Here is a 19236-nt window from a genome sequence, read left to right on the forward strand (position 1 = left end):
GGAATCAGGCCTTCGAGCAGAGCCTTTGTCTAGGGTTGAGTGCTTTGAGCTGAGGATGAACTGCAGGATCCAGATGAGTCTGCTCACGATGTCTTCTTCATGTTAAACCACTGGCCAGGCATAGTCGTGGAACGATCTGCTGTGTGATAGCTGTGAAATATAAAAAATGCCTGCTCTGCTCAGTTCTGGTCAGTTTCGCACAAAGCAGACATGTATATATAAGAGCAGATGTTAAAAAAGAAACGAGTCTGCACTTCCCTACTCATGCGCTTCCCTTTTTGAGTTTTTATCAAAGATTGGAAAAAATAAATAGCTCACATATAATCATGCCCTGACTACTTCTGGTTTGCTGCTCATTATTTCTATGCAGCGACGAAAACAAGCGACCGTTCTCCGGCTGTAAATCCCAATGTCTTTCTTTCTCTTTTTCTGCCTTTTCTTTCCATCTCTGTTTAGCCTACTTACACTGTACTTATCAGCATCATTACAGAGTTCTAATCCACCATCACAGGGCTGAAGTGGTGAAAGCAACTATGTCTTGTGTTAGAGGGCGAAATTACAGGATTTACACAGAAATTCTCTGATCAACGCGATTTAAGATACAAAATATGCTGAATTGGAGTCTTACAGAGCTGGTATGTTATTGAGATGAGGGTATGGGGGTAAACTCAAATTATTCATGCACATATGTATGCTTAGTGTAGCCTACATAGTAAGGCGAATCAATATAGTGTTTAACTGCATAGCTATAGCGCCGATAAGAAAATCAGTAGGGAGCCTATGCCAATACTTATTCAAATGAGGTCTCCATGTATGTGCAGCTTGTGTGTGTGCGCCTATTAAATGTGTGTGAAAGTAGATACAAACTGGCAACTCATCCCATTAATTCAACTTCCCACAATCCTCATTTACATGTTACAAATCAAAATATTAAGGCAGTATTTCTCCCACATTCTTTGCTTTCTCACAAAACCTTCACTTTAACGAAAGCACCTGAACTAGCGGCAGACAACACACTGCTGCTGAAGAAATAGCCACGTTCAGTTAAGTGAACACCGGGGGGAAAAGTGTTTATTTGCTCCATGTAAATAAACAGTACCATTACATTGACAGGCTCATCAATATTCATAAGGTTTCTTCTCACAAATCTGAATATAGAAATGGAAATTACAAATGCATGAGATTTTTTAATACTACCACCTAGCATCCAACCCTCCTTCTCTCATTCACTCTCTCTTCATACCTAATCCCCATCTTCTCAATGTTCTGTTTCCTCTTTCTCGTGCTTTCTTTTTGTGTCACTCACTCATTTTGTTATATCCCTCCCTCTATTTCTGGGTCTAATTGCCCATCTCACCCTCCTGTACAGTCAGTGCTCTGTCATAATGTGGCTGACGCTCGGTTTTTACAGGTGCTTATTTTTACACGTCAATCAGTGCTGATACCTTGTTCCACTGTTTAGACATGTCAAACTTATAACACAAGCAATCCAACCAGATATATTCTTTTGATGGGGCCGGGAATACTGTTCATAAAGGTTATTTGAGTAAGTATCTCGCTGTTGGTCAAGATTATTACAACATAGAACTGTGTTGTATCTACAAGAGTACTCCCTGCTTTGATTGTGGCATCCCAACGGTAACCAGACATTGCATTCGAAAGGATTGGGTGCATCTGATGCATTTAACTTCATTTCCCGCATTATTGGCTACAGCTATTGATTTTTCTTTCATTATATGGAGATTCATTCACATAGAAGTGGCCATCTCATCCCTGATAACTTATTAACCTTGAGAAATATGCATGCCCAGGCAGCACAGAAAGTGTGTTGTGTACAGGACTAAATTGATGAACTGGCAAGCATTAGCATAGTTTGAGTGTTCCCTTAGGGAGCGCTACTAGCCCAAAGCAGTTTACGCTGCTTGCTAGTGTTTGTGAGCGTGCATGTGTGAGTGTGTTGGAGAGACACCTACTCTGTGTGTGTGTGTGTGTGTGTGTGTGTGTGTGTGTGTGTGTGTATGTGTGTGTGTGTGTGTGTGTGTGTGTGTGTGTGTGTGTGTGTGTGTGTGTGTGTGTGTGTGTGTGTGTGTGTGTGTGTGTGTGTGTGTGTGTGTGTGTGTGTGTGTGTGTGTGTGTGTGTGTGTGTGTGTGTGTGTGTGTGTGTGTGTGTGTGTGTGTGTGTGTGTGTGTGTGTGTGTGTGTGTGTGTGTGTGTGTGTGTGTCCGGCCCGCAGCCCCTCTGTGCAGGTGGGTGGATGCATGTAAGCCTGTCAAGAGCACTTGGAGAGGATCTGCCAAGGTGAAAGAGATACTGACCCTGGCCACCTGTCCCTGACACCCACCTCACAGCTCTCGCTCTCTCTCTCTCTCTCTCTCTCTCTCTCTCTCTCTCTCTCTCTCCACCCTCTGCCTCACAGTCCTCCCTTTACACACAGCCATTGCTCTTTACACAGGTGATTGATTGAGCCAGATAGCCCAGACATTTAAGGCTAAAGGGGAGGAACAAGGAGGGGTAGGGGGATGAATGGCCGAGTGGCAGGGCCTCTGTCCTGGCTTAGTCAGGTCTGACAGAGAAACAAGCAGACAACACCTGCATCCGGCTCTGGCGTCATCTGGCTAACGTGTCGTAGTGAGGTATGCCCCAATCCGTCAAAACACAACTACAACTCAGCACTGAGCTGACTAACACAGAGCTTCTCGATATTCAGACTTAATCACGCACCATTAATAGCAGTGATTCACGGCTGAGTGACATGATACACAATGATTTCATATGAAGGTGCGGATAAAAAATCTCGTCGGAGAGTTCACATGCCAGGACAAGTTTCTGAGATTCATTATGGTTTGTTTTTGCAACATGAGCCTCATTTTTCTTCTTTTTCTCTTCTAGAGGAAGAAGTGTGTCTGTCAGCTACAAGTCACAGTGATTTCCGTTGCATTTTTTTCTTTTCCACCTAGTTTCCCAGCTTTAAGGGCCTTGTTGACATGAAATGGGGTGAATCCTTGCCGGATGAAAGGGAATACCTTGTCTGGTTGCAGAACAACACAGGGTTGGTGCCGCTCTCAGAACTCTACAGACTTGGCATGAAAATGGCCACCCCCACACTCAGCCCTCTGTGTTTATGCTTCTCTGAGACTTGTGAAAATAAACACTCTCCCTGGCAGCTGAAGCACCGTCAGCTCACTGCCACATAACGATTAAACACATTTTTGGGAATCATTGTAGAGGGTATAAATCCTAAAAGGAGGGAGAGTTTTAAAAAGGGTATATAAACAAAAAATGGAGCCATTTCCTGAGTTGCCAAAAACATAAGCATAACATCTTTAAAAAAAAAAAAACTTTTCCATTTTGTAATGACTTGTTTCTATTGTTACTGTAGTCAAACTGGAATTCAAATTCGTATACATATAATAAACAGTGTGTGCACTTAGGAAGAGCAAGCAGCACATTATCCATGCAAGTCATGTGATTTATGCTAGTTCTAAACTCATCTGTCAAAGGTGGAAAGCATTGCCTTCTGCCCTCCGATCATTCATTCATTCTTAATTTAATCAGGTAATCTAATAAACTGCCATGATGGGCTCAAATAAATTGACATCTTACCTCTATGGTGAATTAATTTAACTGTGCAAATGTAAATAGATAACTCCACATTTGATTAATTTAATTGTCATTTATGTGAAAAGCTTTGGGACAACAGATTATTTAATGGAGTTTTGAAAATGTCAGATGCATATCATCGTGTTTGTTGGAATTCCCATCTGATAACTGTGCAGCAGATTTACTATTCTCATACATGGCATAATCTTAGACATACATTAACACATATATGTTATTTAGAAGTTACACAATAGTTGTGTCTTTTTGATTTAGAAAAAATACCCAAGTGACCTGAATAACTTGTTTAACTCGTTAAAAAAGTGATTACATAATATTGACAGAGAATGCTAACCTATGTATTTGACATTTTCCTATAATGTAGCAGCCTGCCCTCCTACAAAAAACGACCATTGTTCAAGCCCTTATTACGACCAAGAGACATGTTTTAAAGTGTATGTTGTTTCTTACACGACCACTAGAGGTGCTCTAGTTGTCGTGTAAGAAACAACATGCTTGATTGAAAACACTCTGGAGGGACGTTTATTCACAAATAACCCTCTCTGGAAAATCCTAAATTGTGGAATACTTTGGCCATTAAAATGCTTTTTGATTCGATTCCTAGCGAGAAGTGTATATTGTCCTCTTAGAATCCACGTCCAGTGGATGTGTAGGATCTATAGTTTGATGGATATTACGAAGATGATTTGAGGTCTCGCCAGGATAACGTGTATATGCGGCAGCTTCCATGTAAAGTTAGCGTCAACCCTCACGGGCTGAAAACAGTTTTTCCGGTCCCCCCCAGAACTACACATGCTGGCCATTGTGTGTTTCGCAACGTTTTCATATTTCACACAATTAGAAGTTGCCAGTCTTAAACTGTTTACACCCCTGGAGGTTTAGGGGATACGAAACACAGTGGTGTTATCAAATTTAAAACATATAATTAATAAATGGGTGAAAATTGCTGTGTCCATAATGGGCAGCATTAATATACCCACATGACAGCTAAGGTCAGAAGAGCTTTATTTAACAGCTGGTCTTATGTCTGTGACCCCTCCTGTTGTTCATTGATAAGCCTGAAACATGCACTTGTCAAGGTTCAGAGGCAAATAGGGCAGTAGCCATCGATCATCTTAAGATGATAAGATAAGATATACTTTATTGATCAGCGGGCAAATTTCCCAAGTTGGGAAATGTTTTTGTTAAAGCAGCATGCACTACTTTGTTCTACTCCACTACAATTCAGAGGTTAACCTGGGATTTTTACTCCACTACATTTATTTTAGTTACTTTGCAGATTCTGATTAATGATGTGAAATATAAACAACCCTTAAATCAGACATTTTAGTTACACCTGAGTCACACCTGAGTCAAATTCAGAGAAGTTGATTGTCCAGTGCCAAAATAATATGCAATATATTAGACGTTAAGTACTTTTCAGACTTAATATTTATCTGTGGATAACCCCAACGTTTTTTCTTATTCAAAAGAAGACCTTAACTTAAAGTATTCTTTAATGTTTGAATAAAGGTTTATTAGTTTGTCTGTTTTGCACATCCTCCTATTAATATCTTTGGACGTCCTGCACTAAACTGTTGTATTGTAGAGATCACTACAGTATCTTCTTGATATTATCTATTCTATATTTCTATCATTGAATTCTATTTCCCCCCTATGAAAGTATGTATTCTTAATATTTTTTTCATTAAATATAACATAATTTCAACAAAATATTACATAATTTCAACAAAAAAATTCAATAACGTTTTTTAACCACTATGTGTCCCTTTCTATCAGCTGTGCACCGTTATGGTGGAAATATAACCTATCTACCAATTGGATCAAATATAAAAGTCAGCCGAATTAGTGTTGATACTGCAAGGAGACGTATTGTGTGAAAATAAATGTAAGTTGTGTAATTGCTGATATATTTATGATTCACGTCACATATTTAGTTTCGGCAGCACTTCTTCCTGTTTGTCTAGAAGTCTTCTCATCAGTGCTCTATAAATAAAGAACTAAGGCAGATGTGTAATATTTAATGCAGCCGAACCGTGTATTACAATGCCGTTATGTGATGACTTCAAAGAGAAAAGCAAGAACACTCGGAATAAAGTATTATTTTTAAATGTTTTCTGATTTCATGTCGGATAAACACCATATCCCGATGTGCATTGCGGCGTGATTTTAGCCTATCAAAACCTCTGAAAAAATAAATGTGTCTCTCAGAATCTAAAGAGAAAAACCTATGGGAAAAACACAAAAGCATTGCCAACAATTTAAACCAATTAATGTCGTATATTTAACAAGGATAAACAGATGTTTTTTAGTTGATGAGTAGTGCAGATATCACTGTTAAATCATTTGATCATTGGTTTTATTATGAAAACGTTGAGACCGGAAACACTGTTTTCAACCCGTAGCTTTACATGGAGGCTGTCGAAACCTCAAACCATCTTCGTAATATCTATCAAACTATAGATCCTACATTTCGACTGGACGTGGATTCTAAAAGTACAAAATACACTTCTCGCTAGAAATCTAATCAAAAAGCATTTTAATGGCCAAACCATCCTACAAGTTAGGATTTTACAGAGAGGGTTATTTGTGAATAAACGACCATCTGTAACGTTTGCATTCAACGGGAGCACTAGAGGGCGAAAACTTTCAAACGTAGTTATAGGTTGTATTAAGCGCTTGAACAAACGACATATTTGGTCATAAGGGCCTGAACAATCGGCCTATTTGGTCGTATGAGTTGGAGGACTTGTTGTAATGTAGACATGCTTTCAATACTGAGTTAAGTATTCAGACAGTTAGCTCATCAAAACACTGATTATACAGCATATGATATAAGATATACAGAATATCAAAACTGCATCTGTTTCTCATTTACATCTGCATTTCAGCTATTAGGCTGATACAAATATTGTGCATGTGTTATGAGTGCAGAGGTCAAAACACTGCTTAGACAAAACAAAGACAAAACTGATATTGATAGCCTATTTCTGTGGCTCGAGTAGAACCGAGGAGCTCCTATTTAATTCTGCAGCTTCACAGAACAGTTGCTGGGGAAAAGAGTTCACCCGCCCAAATACATTTTTATTGTTCAGGGGATTTGGTCATTTTGATAACCAGTAAATCCACAGAGGCATTTAAGTACTTTGCTCAAGGGTGCCCCAACTATACGCTATTACCCTTTCCAGAAATTCCTCATAGGATCTAGATTCAGTCTAATGACTTTCAAACTACATACACAAATGTGTAATATCTACAGTGAGAGAAAGGTTAAAAAAAGGTGCAAAAGCTGGGATTTATTGGATGACACAACAGGTCCTTGGAAACAACATTATACATTGAATCATAACAACATTTGTGCACCATGTGCCCAGCACAGACATTTGCTAAAATTAAAAGTGTATGAGAAGAACAGAATTGAATTTCACAACTGAATATATTTGTATTTATATACAAACAGCATATTTGGAAATATGTTTTAATAAAACATGTGCTTAGGCTTTTATTAATTAACTCCCCAGCTAACTGAGCAGAACGTCAGTTTTCAATTTTAGTTCAAACGGCTACAATACTATTATTAGTCCAATAATTAATTAAGCTATCAAATAAGTACTTCAAATTACCAAAGTTGTTATCCTTGATTACTGCTTGGTTTCTTAGTTATTTATTTGTGGATCTCTTCTCTCTGATTTAAGAATCTGCCGCTTAGTTATGTCTGTTATTGCCTGCCTCACTCTCAAAATCTTTTCCTACACTGCACTCTGTTGAATTGTGCCCTGCCCACTTAAGTCATAAATGCCCTGAGCCACCATACTTTAAACCTGTGACACTTTATGCAGTCTAAATTCAGTGAGCTGCAACTTTTACATTAAGCACATTTCATAATTTATTCATTTAGGCTAACAGCATCGTCTACGGGGAGTCCATGATCCCCGTCTCCAAAGAGATGCACTCTGCACTCCACCCACAAAAGCCTTGACTTGCTCGCGCAAATTGCATCTTTATGAAGGAATGAGGACAGTCCATTTTGTCACAAACACGGTTGTTGGCTCTTCAGGGACTGCCTCTGACCTGTAATTGACTCTGAGACACTGTCGCTGTCACATCCCCTTTTCCCCAGCCGGGGGATCAGGGGTGTAAGTAGCGTAGAGCTGAGTTGTGGAAGGCCTAGGTTGGATTAAGAGGCTGATGCAGAGAAAACCATTATGGCTGCTGATACCAAATGGCTCTCTGGTGGGAGTGCAGTGCTAAATGGACTACCACAGTGGCATTTTAGCATTGTGCTCCTTAGGGACTGTCACTCTCAGCCTTTTATTTCAGTCGCAGCCTGACGTCCTTGGGATGGATGGCCTGTGACATACTTGAAATTGTCACATACGTGTGTTGTAGAAGAGATACATCAAATGTGACTAGTGTTTGTTTGATTACGAGTAATGACAGGATACAGGTTTACTTCCCTTCTTTCACAATCTGTTAAAACCATTATTAAAAGTGTCTGTTTATACGTTACCCTAAAAAATGTATTACTATTTATTACCGTAATTTAATGAAGAGTTGAATGCAGACAGATGAGTTAACATACTTTCAAATGAACCTCTATGCTCATTTTCTCCTGCAAATTCAGCTTTATAAAAATGTAAAACTGTCATTTTTTTACATAACTTGGGGAAAAAGCTGCCTCTGTCTCCCCTCCATTTATTACAAATGGGATAATAATTGTTCAAAGAATGCAATGGGTAAATATATAAATCCCACGATGTGTACCCTGGTTTAGACAGCTTACCACCCTTAATTAAGAGTGGTGCGTCGAATGGTAGGATGTACTTTTCAAGGAAAAGAAAGGTGCGAGACTGTCAGCCTGGCGATGCGGTTTGTCAAGGAGGATTTTGAATCTTCCGAGGACAGAAAGGGAAAAGCATGCTACTTAAGACATCTTTTTTGGCATCTTCATCGTGGGAAAAAAAAAAAATGATTACAGTATCAGAATAATCGGATTTAGGGAAACTTAAAAAAGTCTGACTGAGGGAAAGGAAAGGAGTACATGGAAATGAGGGGTAGCAACATTGACAGTATCCAAGCAGAATAAATAATGCAGGAAATAAAAAAAAATCTACTTTGTTTGTGATTTCATTTGTGGTGTGTGTGTGTGTGTGTGTGTGTGTGTGTGTGTGTGTGTGTGTGTGTGTGTGTGTGTGTGTGTGTGTGTGTGTGTGTGTGTGTGTGTGTGTGTGTGTGTGTGTGTGTGTGTGTGTGTGTGTGTGTGTGTGTGTGTGTGTGTGTGTGTGTGTGTGTGTGTGTGTGTGTGTGTGTGTGTGTGTGTGTGTGTGTGTGTGTGTGTGTGTGTGTGTGTGTGTGTGTGTGTGTGTGTACAATTGCTTGTGTGTGTGTGTGTGTGTGTGTGTGTGTACAATTGCTTGTGTGTGCATTTATGTATGTGTAGGTGTCAGAAAGGGAATGCTGCATTCACCTGTAGTTGACCTCTTGCTGACAGGTGAGCTGTGATGCTGAGGGAACTTACAGAGGGATCTCATTGACCCTCTTTCTCTTTATTTAGCAATATCTATAATTATGTATCTTTTTGACAGGTAAACCATATTATACATGTGCTTGGATCAACATACTGTATGCTCAAGTATAAGCCATCCTTTTTGTTTTGAGGATTATACAGTACATATCTACAATCAAGGTGTCAAGCCAGCACCGTCAAAATATAAATAAACACATTTAATAAAAACTTCCCGACCAGATGCATTAGTAATACTTAATACCCCCCCCTTTCCCCATTTCAAGAGTGATTTATTACACACTTTAATGTAGTTGTATGTAGCTTTAAGGACATTTTATATGTGTGTTAATGTATCTGGCAACAGTAACTCCTCCTGTGGGCACGCATAAGTGAAGGCTGCTGTGTAAACAGATAATTAATGTCAATATAGTAAAACCACATTGTAGAAATATAACATGTCTACACAGGGTGAGTTATAATTGTTACCAAATGCTATAAATGATTAAAGTTAAGTGATACCAACATAGAAATACAACTTTAATGCGATTGTATCAATAAATCAGTCGGCCATTATAAACATATGAATGATGGGAGATATTTTACCAATGCGTTTCATCCCTGAGTTGTATGAAAATAATTCCCCTTCAGCTGATTAAACCCCCACAGCCAGCAAGACAGCCACTGTGTGTGTGTTACATCTGCAGCCTATTGTGTAAAAAGTGCCATACCAAATTAGAGTGCCATTATACACAGTGATCCATTATGGTTATCTTGATTAAATGTTGCTAAACCAACACCAGACTGCTGCAAAATAAGATCTCAAATGTCTATGTTTCCTTTTAATACCAAACAGGTCAGTTGTAAGTCAGTGTTCTAACAGTTTGATAATTTGATAAACATCTTAAGACAAAACAGTGCTTAAAACAGTTTTTTACCCCCTTATTTATAATTCATATTGCAGAACGTTTGTTTTTTGGTAGGGCAAGACAAATGACTTTCAGGCAAAATCTGCAACGTCCTATTCAACTAGATAACAAGCCACTAATTAAACTGCATTGATTAACACACCATTTATGTCTCAAATAACCATTTTGCATATACACTTGGATAAATCATAATTTTTCTGCAGCCCACAACCCAGCACTTTACTGTGGTCATTGTGTATTTGAACTGGAGCCCACACATGAGAATGCCTTGAAAGAAAAGACACATCTCTCCATCGGAGGGCTCATGGTTTCACTCAAGTACACTAACAGCTTTGGTGATGCTGGTAGCCTTTTCATCAATATTATTACCTGTTACTCAAAGTGACAGTGTGAAGAAAGAGTCTGAGTGATAAAACATTCCCCAAATCAAAACCATATGCTCAATAAAATGTTCTGCTCCACAGCAGCAGCTGACATTTTCTACAAATGCGTGTCACCAAAATACATTTATTTCACTTTATATCTTGGAACCTCATCTTTAGCCTTTTAAAATATGGCCCGTAGGTCTATGTATGTTTCAAACTCCATAAAAGGCCATATGAATTGGTCGAGAAAAATGTATGTTGAATATCTGCATGCCTTGTTCTGTTTTGGTGAATGGGCCAACAAAACAAACACACACTTACCGGTAAAAAACCTTCCGCAGACCTTGTTGCTATATCCACCAAGGCATTTCTTCAGATGAATAGTATTGATTTGTTCAGCTTGTTCAGTGGAGCAGAACGAAATTGGAGTCTATTTGAATGGAAGTCAGCTCCTTTCAACAGGCTCGGTCGGCCTGCCTTTCTGCCCCGGCCTCCCTGGATGTTATTGGCATGCTACTCTTTATTGATATCTTAAACGCATACTTTGATTTCTCCTCCATCTGGAAACTCTGCACCGCTTAAAACTTTTAATCTGTTGCGTGCTTGTAAGTCAGGGTTATGCGGAAGACCTGAAAGGGTGGCGTAAACTTTGTCTAACCCTTTCAAGAAAGCTGCAATTGAATAAACGCGGACATTACGTTCATTACTGAGTTTTGGCTAAAGTTCAATAATTGGGCTTTAATTGCTTTAAACAAGGTTACCTCCAGGAGTAAAAACAGATACAGGGAATCGTGTTTTTCACATTTTTACCATGATAAACAGAAAACAGTTCCATTGGTGTAAAAATATGTAAATTCTCTGTTGCAGTCACAAATGGTAATAGGCCGAGGGAGTTTAGGAGTGTTGCTGGGGGATGTACGTTGCCTCTAAGTGGTCTTTTCAGTCAGTAACAAGAGCTCTCTAATCACCAGCAAATGAGCAAATAGACAAACATGTGGCCACGGCGCTGGTTTGTTTGTAAATATTTAAGCTGGGGAGTTGTAAAAGGAGATTGAGGAGAGTGCTGGGGGGCATAATTAAGACTTTTAACACAAAGCCAGCCCCACTGATTTTACCAATCCCACCAGCCATTGACGCTGCCGGCCCCCCTTCTCTATATCCAAAATATCTGAGACCCAGAACCTACGGCCTCTAAATAACATTTTCGAGAAAGCTGTCAGTCTCCGAGAGTTAAGAGCGTCCACTTCATGGAGGGTCAGCCGAGGTGAGGGGTCGAAGGTTAACTGCAGCTCTTTGGGCTGAAACGGACTTTGATGACAAGTTTTGTTGCTGATTTGCCAATGCTGGTGGTCAGACAGACGCTGTTGGAGTTGTGGGCACTTCATCACTTTAACTGCAGGAATAACTATTTATTTGTGAAGTGCCCGAAAGTTCATTTGGCTGGTACCTACAACCTGTGGGAGCATCTTTATACTTTTAAGATTTTGTGAAAAAATGCTTTGGATTTCAAGCGTTTGCAAGAAATCAAAAGAGAAGTTGTCATCCTTAGGGTCTTTCTGTACAATATATCTAACTATCTTGAAGACACTTGGGTTCCATTAATGCCAAATGTATATTTTTCATGCTTAGTTATTTTCCTAAAACAATGCATTATTGGATTCGAAGCTAAAGAGATTAGTTGATAAGATAATCAAAAGCCTCATCTATTTTCATTTCGTGAAAAACACGCACACGCAATGTTGCATCTACTAATGCGTGGCCTTTGATTATTGATGGGCCATTTGCAGACAGCCGTAACTGCACAATATGTCTCGCCATTACTTCCCTGACCTCATTCTGGCTTGGGGACAACATTATTCATGGAAGAGCCGGAGGAGTGGAAGAGAAAGAGAAAGAGGGATTGGGCCTTCGGGGGGAAATGGTGTGAGTGTGTGTGTATGGGTGGAGGTAACAGAGGTCTGCAGAGTAATCATCAATAACCCCCCTCCCCCTTTGTACATACAGAGAGGAGGGAAGTTAGGAGGAAGGGAATAAGGAAGTGATTGAAGAGTGACAAGGGGGCTGCAGCAGGTTTCAGAGAGGGGCAACTATTAGCCTAAAAAGAAATGCTCAAATTGCTATTTTTAAGTTCCTTTTTCTTCTCCTCTCCACAGCTTGGGGTAATTTAAAGTGTCCACACCCAGACAGTGTGCAAGGGAAGAAGCATCCATCACCTGAAGAAGACACCAGTGTTCACAAGGAAAGAAGGATGAGGACCCCAAAGAGAGGCAAGAGGGAGAGGGTTAGAAGGAAGTAAGATGGGTTGAGATAGAGGCGAGATAGTTTGAGATAGAAGCAAGATAGGTTGAGATAGAAGCAGGCCCTGTTGGATTGCATCACTACCCACTGATTTGAGTGTGCCTCTTTCTTGAGATCCATAAGTATCTTTAACCAACATCACTTTTTATTAGTTTGTGTGAACTGATACGTACATGACAGGGCGAGACATTCACAAAGCGTTGTGTCTGGCTTAAGCCTCTTCTGATCCCAACTCTTATGGTTCATTTCACTTCATATTGAATTGTCATTTTCCATCCTGTCCAAAGATATCTTCTTCAGATGTTTTGTATTGCTGCTTAGTTATTTTATATGCAGTGAACCAGATGGCAGATAAACAATTGGCTCATACAATATCACCCTCGAAGCTCTCAACTTCTCGATTCATTTTTCTTGGTTTGTTGGATGTTGAAGGGCACTCTTTCTAACGCAGAAGTCCTGTTGATATCCTATGAATGTCTACCACTCTATAGATCAGTAAATCATCTCTTAAACCTTGCTTGTACTTTTGGAATCACACTGAGGATTATTTATCTTTTGAATTGATGTTCTGCACCACAAATGAGACGAAGCGAGTGGTGCACATAATTCCTTCCATTCTTTCTATTCAATCTGCTCATGGTTTTGCCTTTAATAATTCAAGATATAGCTGATCCATTGGATCAAATATAAATACTCAAATGTGCCTCTATTTAGAACTGACTATGTTCATACCCTTATACACTACAATGAATAGATGCGAGAAAGTTTGTTTGTTTTTGTTTTCTGTGTCTGCGTGTTCCTTGGTGATTTGTGTTTAAAGGCCTACACAGTGTATATTCTTTTGAGCCTTGGACCAGAATAGGAAAGACAGGAGAACATTTGGTCAGTCAGGAGGTCAAGCTTCCTGGTCAGACAGTTCATTAAAAAAATCTCTACGGTCTGAGTTGAAGAATGACAGCTGGACAGGATTTGATAATAAATAACTTCATCGCATCTTCATAAAAGGTTGTCTGTCAACCTGCAGAACTGAACAAAACAGCATAACTTGAATAACTACATGTGTTCTGCTAACACAGCTCTTTTTGACATGACAGTTGACAAGTCTTGGTGTCAGATACAGTCTGCAGTAGATAACAATACACGTGGCATCCAACAAAAAGCTTTGAATAGCAGTTAGGAGTTCAGCATGAGGCCCTGTGCTGTGACGGTTGCTTTACATACCAGTCAGTTATATAGCTGATGTCAAATGTTGACATAAGGAATTGGGTTTGAGGGCGAGAGGCACAGATTCCAGTGCACACTTCAACAGAAAAGAAGAGATTACCAGTGCTTGTAAATGTCTTCTCAGCTGTCTATAATCAGGATGTCAGGTACATTGCAGAACAAATGGGCCCTAAGGGTTCTCCACGGGAGGAGTGTCTAGAGGCTTTGTTCTCGTAAAGATTAAAATTAAAGCATGTCACACCGACGATACCATCTCCTCAAAGCACTCGTGTGCTGTAGATAGCTGCGATTCTCACGAATACAGGAAATGTCATCATTACATTTCTGTTCTTATCATGCATGCATGACTGGTTGTGACATGTGAGGAAACGGCATAATTAATTGCAAAAAAACTCAAAAAATGTCAGTCCTATGAGTTCCCAAACAGGGCCACAAAGCGTTTGCACTTTTCCATGTGAGGAATACTTTTGCCTTATTTCGTTTGTGATAATCTATTAAAATATGTTCACACGAGCAGCATTGAAATCTATTTTTGGAGCTCTGAATCCAACAGGTCTGCATTTTTCTCCTTCCCTTTCCTTCAAAGCCGATAGCTAAATGGCTGTTGAAGTTGAGTGGTGGTTTGCCTTGCCACAAAACAAAAGAAAGAGAAAGAGTCCAGGGGGTCAGCACGCTTGACCACAGCTTAAACCTACTGAGTAAACCCACCCATGTGTAGCCTGTTGGCTGTGACCTGCAGTCTGCACTTGTGCACCACAATCCCAAATGCCTAATCCGGCCAACCCTATTACTGATTTGTAATCTGCCTAGGATGTAAATAAACAACAATATCAATCCTACGTTTCATCTTTCAAACCCGAATCTGGACACTGGGAAAGCAGATGGGACTGAGGGAAAATACAAAACGTTTCTATGTATAGCCACAGAGAACTTTTGGAAAAAAAAGATAGGAAGTGAAAATAAAAAATTGGATGAAGTTGAACGTTGCCTAATATTATGTATTATTGCTTTTGTTCCATGCTTCTCCCTCTCTCTCAGTGCAATTAGAAACTGGGTCTTGGCTCGCTTTGCTGGCAGCACAGTTTTAACTTAATGCGGCGTGAAAAAATCATTATGCCACACTACAGATGGGCTCAGCCATGCAGAGGAACCTTTGCGCTCCCGTCAGAAAGCCAGGTTTAAACAGGGGCACTAATAAAACGGAGACCCAACCATTTGTTGATGACAGCGATGTGTAACAGGGCAACAAGGGTAACAAGAAAGAGAAGGGCTAAATGGGATAGAAAAGGGGGGGGAGTGAATGAATAAGCCACAAAGAGACAGCTAAGAGGGAAAGATTAAGCATTGAAAACAAGACATGAGAGAGGCTGATGGCTAAGTTTACTCAACAGCAAAGAGGGATGAGTGGTAGTTTGTAATGCGTTAAGATTCTCAGCATTTCTGCTGCCCCAAAACAAACATTTAGTTTTTCTTTTGAAGGACTTAAAGGAGGTCAAGGTCTGTATTTGATTCCCATCCAAATCCAAGTATTGATCTTTGTTATAAATCCTCAAAGCAATTTTAAGAGGGCAAAATAAATTATCCGCTTTCTCACACCAGCTACTTTGACTAGCCCTCCTCTCTGAGAGTCTACTAAAACATGACTTCTGTGAGAGATGGGGATGGAGAATCCAAGACAGTAAAAATGCAATAAAGGAAAAGTGCCCCAGGGCAAGAAATAAAAAAAGCAAAAAAAATCCTTTGAAGATTAGGGCAGATGGCGACTTCATGATAACCTTTTCACCCTTGTACCCTTGGGGTCCAAACAGGGGGAAAGCATGTAAACATGTTTTATTACAACATAAAACTCTGAGGAGGTTGTTGAATGTCTGGACTTCCTTTTGGGTTTGTATTTGCCAGAGGAAGGACAAGTTCTCTCTGAGCTCTTAAATGCAAAGGCAGTAAACATGTATGACTAAGTGCATGTTAATGGCAGGGAGGTTAGGGAGTAATGGACTGAGTGAAGTATCAGTTTTAGCTTCACAGTGCTGGTTCTCTACAAGGTTTACCATGAGACTGTGGAAGACTATTTTCTTTAATAACAGGAAAAGTTATTTAGTTAATCCCTTTAGAGGTATGGATGGGTGTCATTGTTCTTGGACCACTCAATATCTCTCACGGTCTTAAGTTCTGCTTGAAAACATGAAACATATTGCAAACTAGAGGAGTTTTTGATTTACATTTTAGATGTTGAATCTTTAATGTTTGGTTAAACTTTGTTGCAACTAGCCACACCAAGTTCCCATTACCTGACCAACCACAAGGCCTGGAGACCCCAGTTTGCTTGAGAAACAACCAGGATGTAAATCAGTTCACAGGACACTGACATCTTTATTACCCGCTAGTTTCTACAAGAGTCATGGATGTCACATTTTACTGCATTTGTTTCAAGACACAAGGCCACCTCCTCAGCCGATCACAAGATAGACTAAACAGTTCAGTGTAGAATTGTTGACCAGTCATAAAATGAAGTCTTTCCCAGTTTAAGAAAGTAATGACTTCCTGCGCTCAGACATTATCAGATGAGGTATACTGTACTGCAAATGTGATATGGATCAGCAATCAGGGCATTTAAGATGTTGAAAACATAAAATATTTTCTTTTTAAAAAGGTTTATCTACCATTTTATCAACTGTAAGCCTCTAACAACAATTGCAACACAAAACCGCAGGCTCATAATGAAGTTAAAATCATTAGTGTTGATATTGTAAGGCAAAACCACCGCAGAGAAGAAAACTTTCAAAAGCCCCAAACAATTATGGACAAATCGCACACAAATCCAATCTATACAAAGAAAGGAATGCAGCATGACTGCATTCAGATACAGATCACGAATAATCAAATCCCACATACGCAGGAGAGGCAGTTACAATCCACTCTATATACTGGAAATTAGCCGTGTTTAATTCAAAGCGCCCTTCACAGCGGTAGGTCTAGATTCTAGAACGAGTCTTTCTCAGGTATTAATGTCCTGTGGGCCTGCTCTGCCCTGGATTCTGTCACACCATAGCCTCCTAGTTAACCTTTTGTTTTATGCCCTGGTATTCCATTACACATGTGCTCTGACACCGTAGAGGAACAGCAGAGTGGCCGGTCAGGGGAGTGGTTAACATTTTGGTGGTTATTAAGGTTTAAACAGTTCACCCGCAGGAGGCAGTAGATATAAAATGGAGCCTCAGGCTGAATTGGGACGACCCAGAAGTCATTTTTGGAGCAATTCACATGGCATTCGTCTGCATGCATAAGTGAAGAGACCTTTTGGAAATACTAAAATAGAAAATGCCAAGACTGCTATAGTGCTGTGCCGATCAAATGATACATTACTGCAGTGCTGAATTTCATGATAGAACTTGTTAATCAAGGGCTGTCACAATGCATCTTCAGCATCGCTTGCTTGACATACTGCACCTTTTTAGAGATTAGCATAAAATGAAAACATTTAACTCGGAAGTAATAATTAAAAAAAAGCCTTAAACAGCAATAATGTTTATGATGATCTCTCTCTCAAGCACACTTACAGAGCAGCATACATCAAAAACCTCCTCTGCTCTTAATCTATTTATTGCAAAAAGCCATGTCAGCTTTTCCAGAGTGTATGAATCAGGAAAGTGGCCCATAACGCTTGTTGAGTTAGCACAACAAAACAGAGATTAAACATAAGCGATGCAGATCCCTGACAGCCTGGCTGGTTCTGTTGTCAGGTCTCACTTCTGTCAGAGCGGATCCATCATCGCCTCAGTGGCACATCTGTCCTCCAACTGAGTCCCCGCAAACCTTTATTTATCTTCCTTCAGATTTGTTGGTGAATGGAGAGCAATAATGGATGAATTAATAACAGTGTTGGCGTAATGATACAGGCGAAAAGGGCTAAAGCGTTATTGATGACTCAATCAAGGACAGCCAACCTTCAGCCAGCATCCCTGCTTCGGAATTAGTTGCTGGTTTGTGAAATTAGATTATATTCCCTGCCAAATATGCAGAGGCTCTGACAGGTAATATGTCATGTAATTTCCTCAGTATTCATTTTGAATACCCAGGAAAGCTTGGTATTTGTAGCATGTCAAGTGCTAACTCAGTGCAGACACAAGACTGTGAATCAACTGTGTAGCTCTTAAGCACACAACCAGTGTCCTTGGTTATTATGCTAGAGTGGGCAGTAAGCAAGTGAAAGTGGAAAGGCTTCAGGTTCTCTTCAAATTGTACATGAAAAAGAAAGGTAGACTCTGTGAACCTTAATATGTGCTTTGGATATGATAATATATTGTTAGTGGACATTTGATTAACAATGAATATTGACCTATAAGTGTGTGTATACCTTTGACTTCCTTTGTGAAGCTTTTTTGACTAAATGCTTGTGAGTGTGAATGTATTTCAGAAGGATTTACTTTTCATTCAAATCTACTTAAGGAGATGGTAATTAAACATTAGTTGTTCGAAGGGACAATATGTTTGATAATGTAATATTATACTATATAAAAGCATAAAACAAAGTATAAACTGATCCTTCATCCATTATGCCTTTCTCTATATTTATTTCCTGGAAATGAATGAACCATCATTCATGTTGAATTCACGCAACGTTCTGACACAGCCCATGTTTGGACAGGTGTGTGTGGGACTCTTGGTACACATAGGTGTATTTGTGTGAGTGTGTGTTTGCCCTCACTATTAGTCTGAAACATAAAGAGGCCCTTAACAACCTGGTTTAGGTAGCATCTCATTAGTTTGCATAGTATCATTTTCTTTGATGATATCTTTATTAAGTGTCTCACCCATTTGTCTTCCTTTCACGTAAGTCAGGCCATTGGGTTAGAAGGTTAAAGACACTTTAAAGACATCCTTAACTTGGTGAATCAGAGCCTGGGGCTGTTTAGCATTTCGGCTGTTTGATTCAAGTTCTAAACATAAGTTTCTAATATGTTTGAAAAACAGGACAATGTGGAGCAGAGATACTCAATAGTACTCAGATTCTAAATGTGACAGAATATGCTTTGCGTTCTTAAATAATTTCCACATTGGGTGATTTTTTATTGATAGGAGATAACTGAGGACTGTCATAGAGACAGTGGAAGATCACAAGACACAAACAACGTTTTTTTTATATATATACTGACCAGACTCAATTATCCAGTTAAGCCTTCCAGCAGCTTCTGCAGCTTGTCTTTTTAGTGATGGGCTTGTATTGCAGTTTTTGTCAGTTGATCCCCCTGGGACTTCACTGACAAATCTGGATGTTTGTACCAAAATCACTGCAGGCACA

General features: G+C 39.6%; 1 long non-coding RNA gene across 1 annotated transcript in view; it reads left to right on the forward strand.

Moving 5' to 3' along the window:
• Positions 1–12697, forward strand: part of LOC307012909 — a 116981-nt gene extending 104284 nt beyond the window's left edge. The window contains exon 3 of the long non-coding RNA XR_013800764.1: positions 12569–12697. This is a non-coding gene — a long non-coding RNA (uncharacterized lncRNA). The remainder of the gene's footprint in view (positions 1–12568) is intronic.
• Positions 12698–19236: the final 6539 nt, after the last annotated feature.

This window comes from Notothenia rossii (assembly GCF_949606895.1).
Source record: "Notothenia rossii genome assembly, chromosome: 1".
NCBI classification, from domain to species: Eukaryota; Metazoa; Chordata; class Actinopteri; order Perciformes; family Nototheniidae; genus Notothenia; species Notothenia rossii.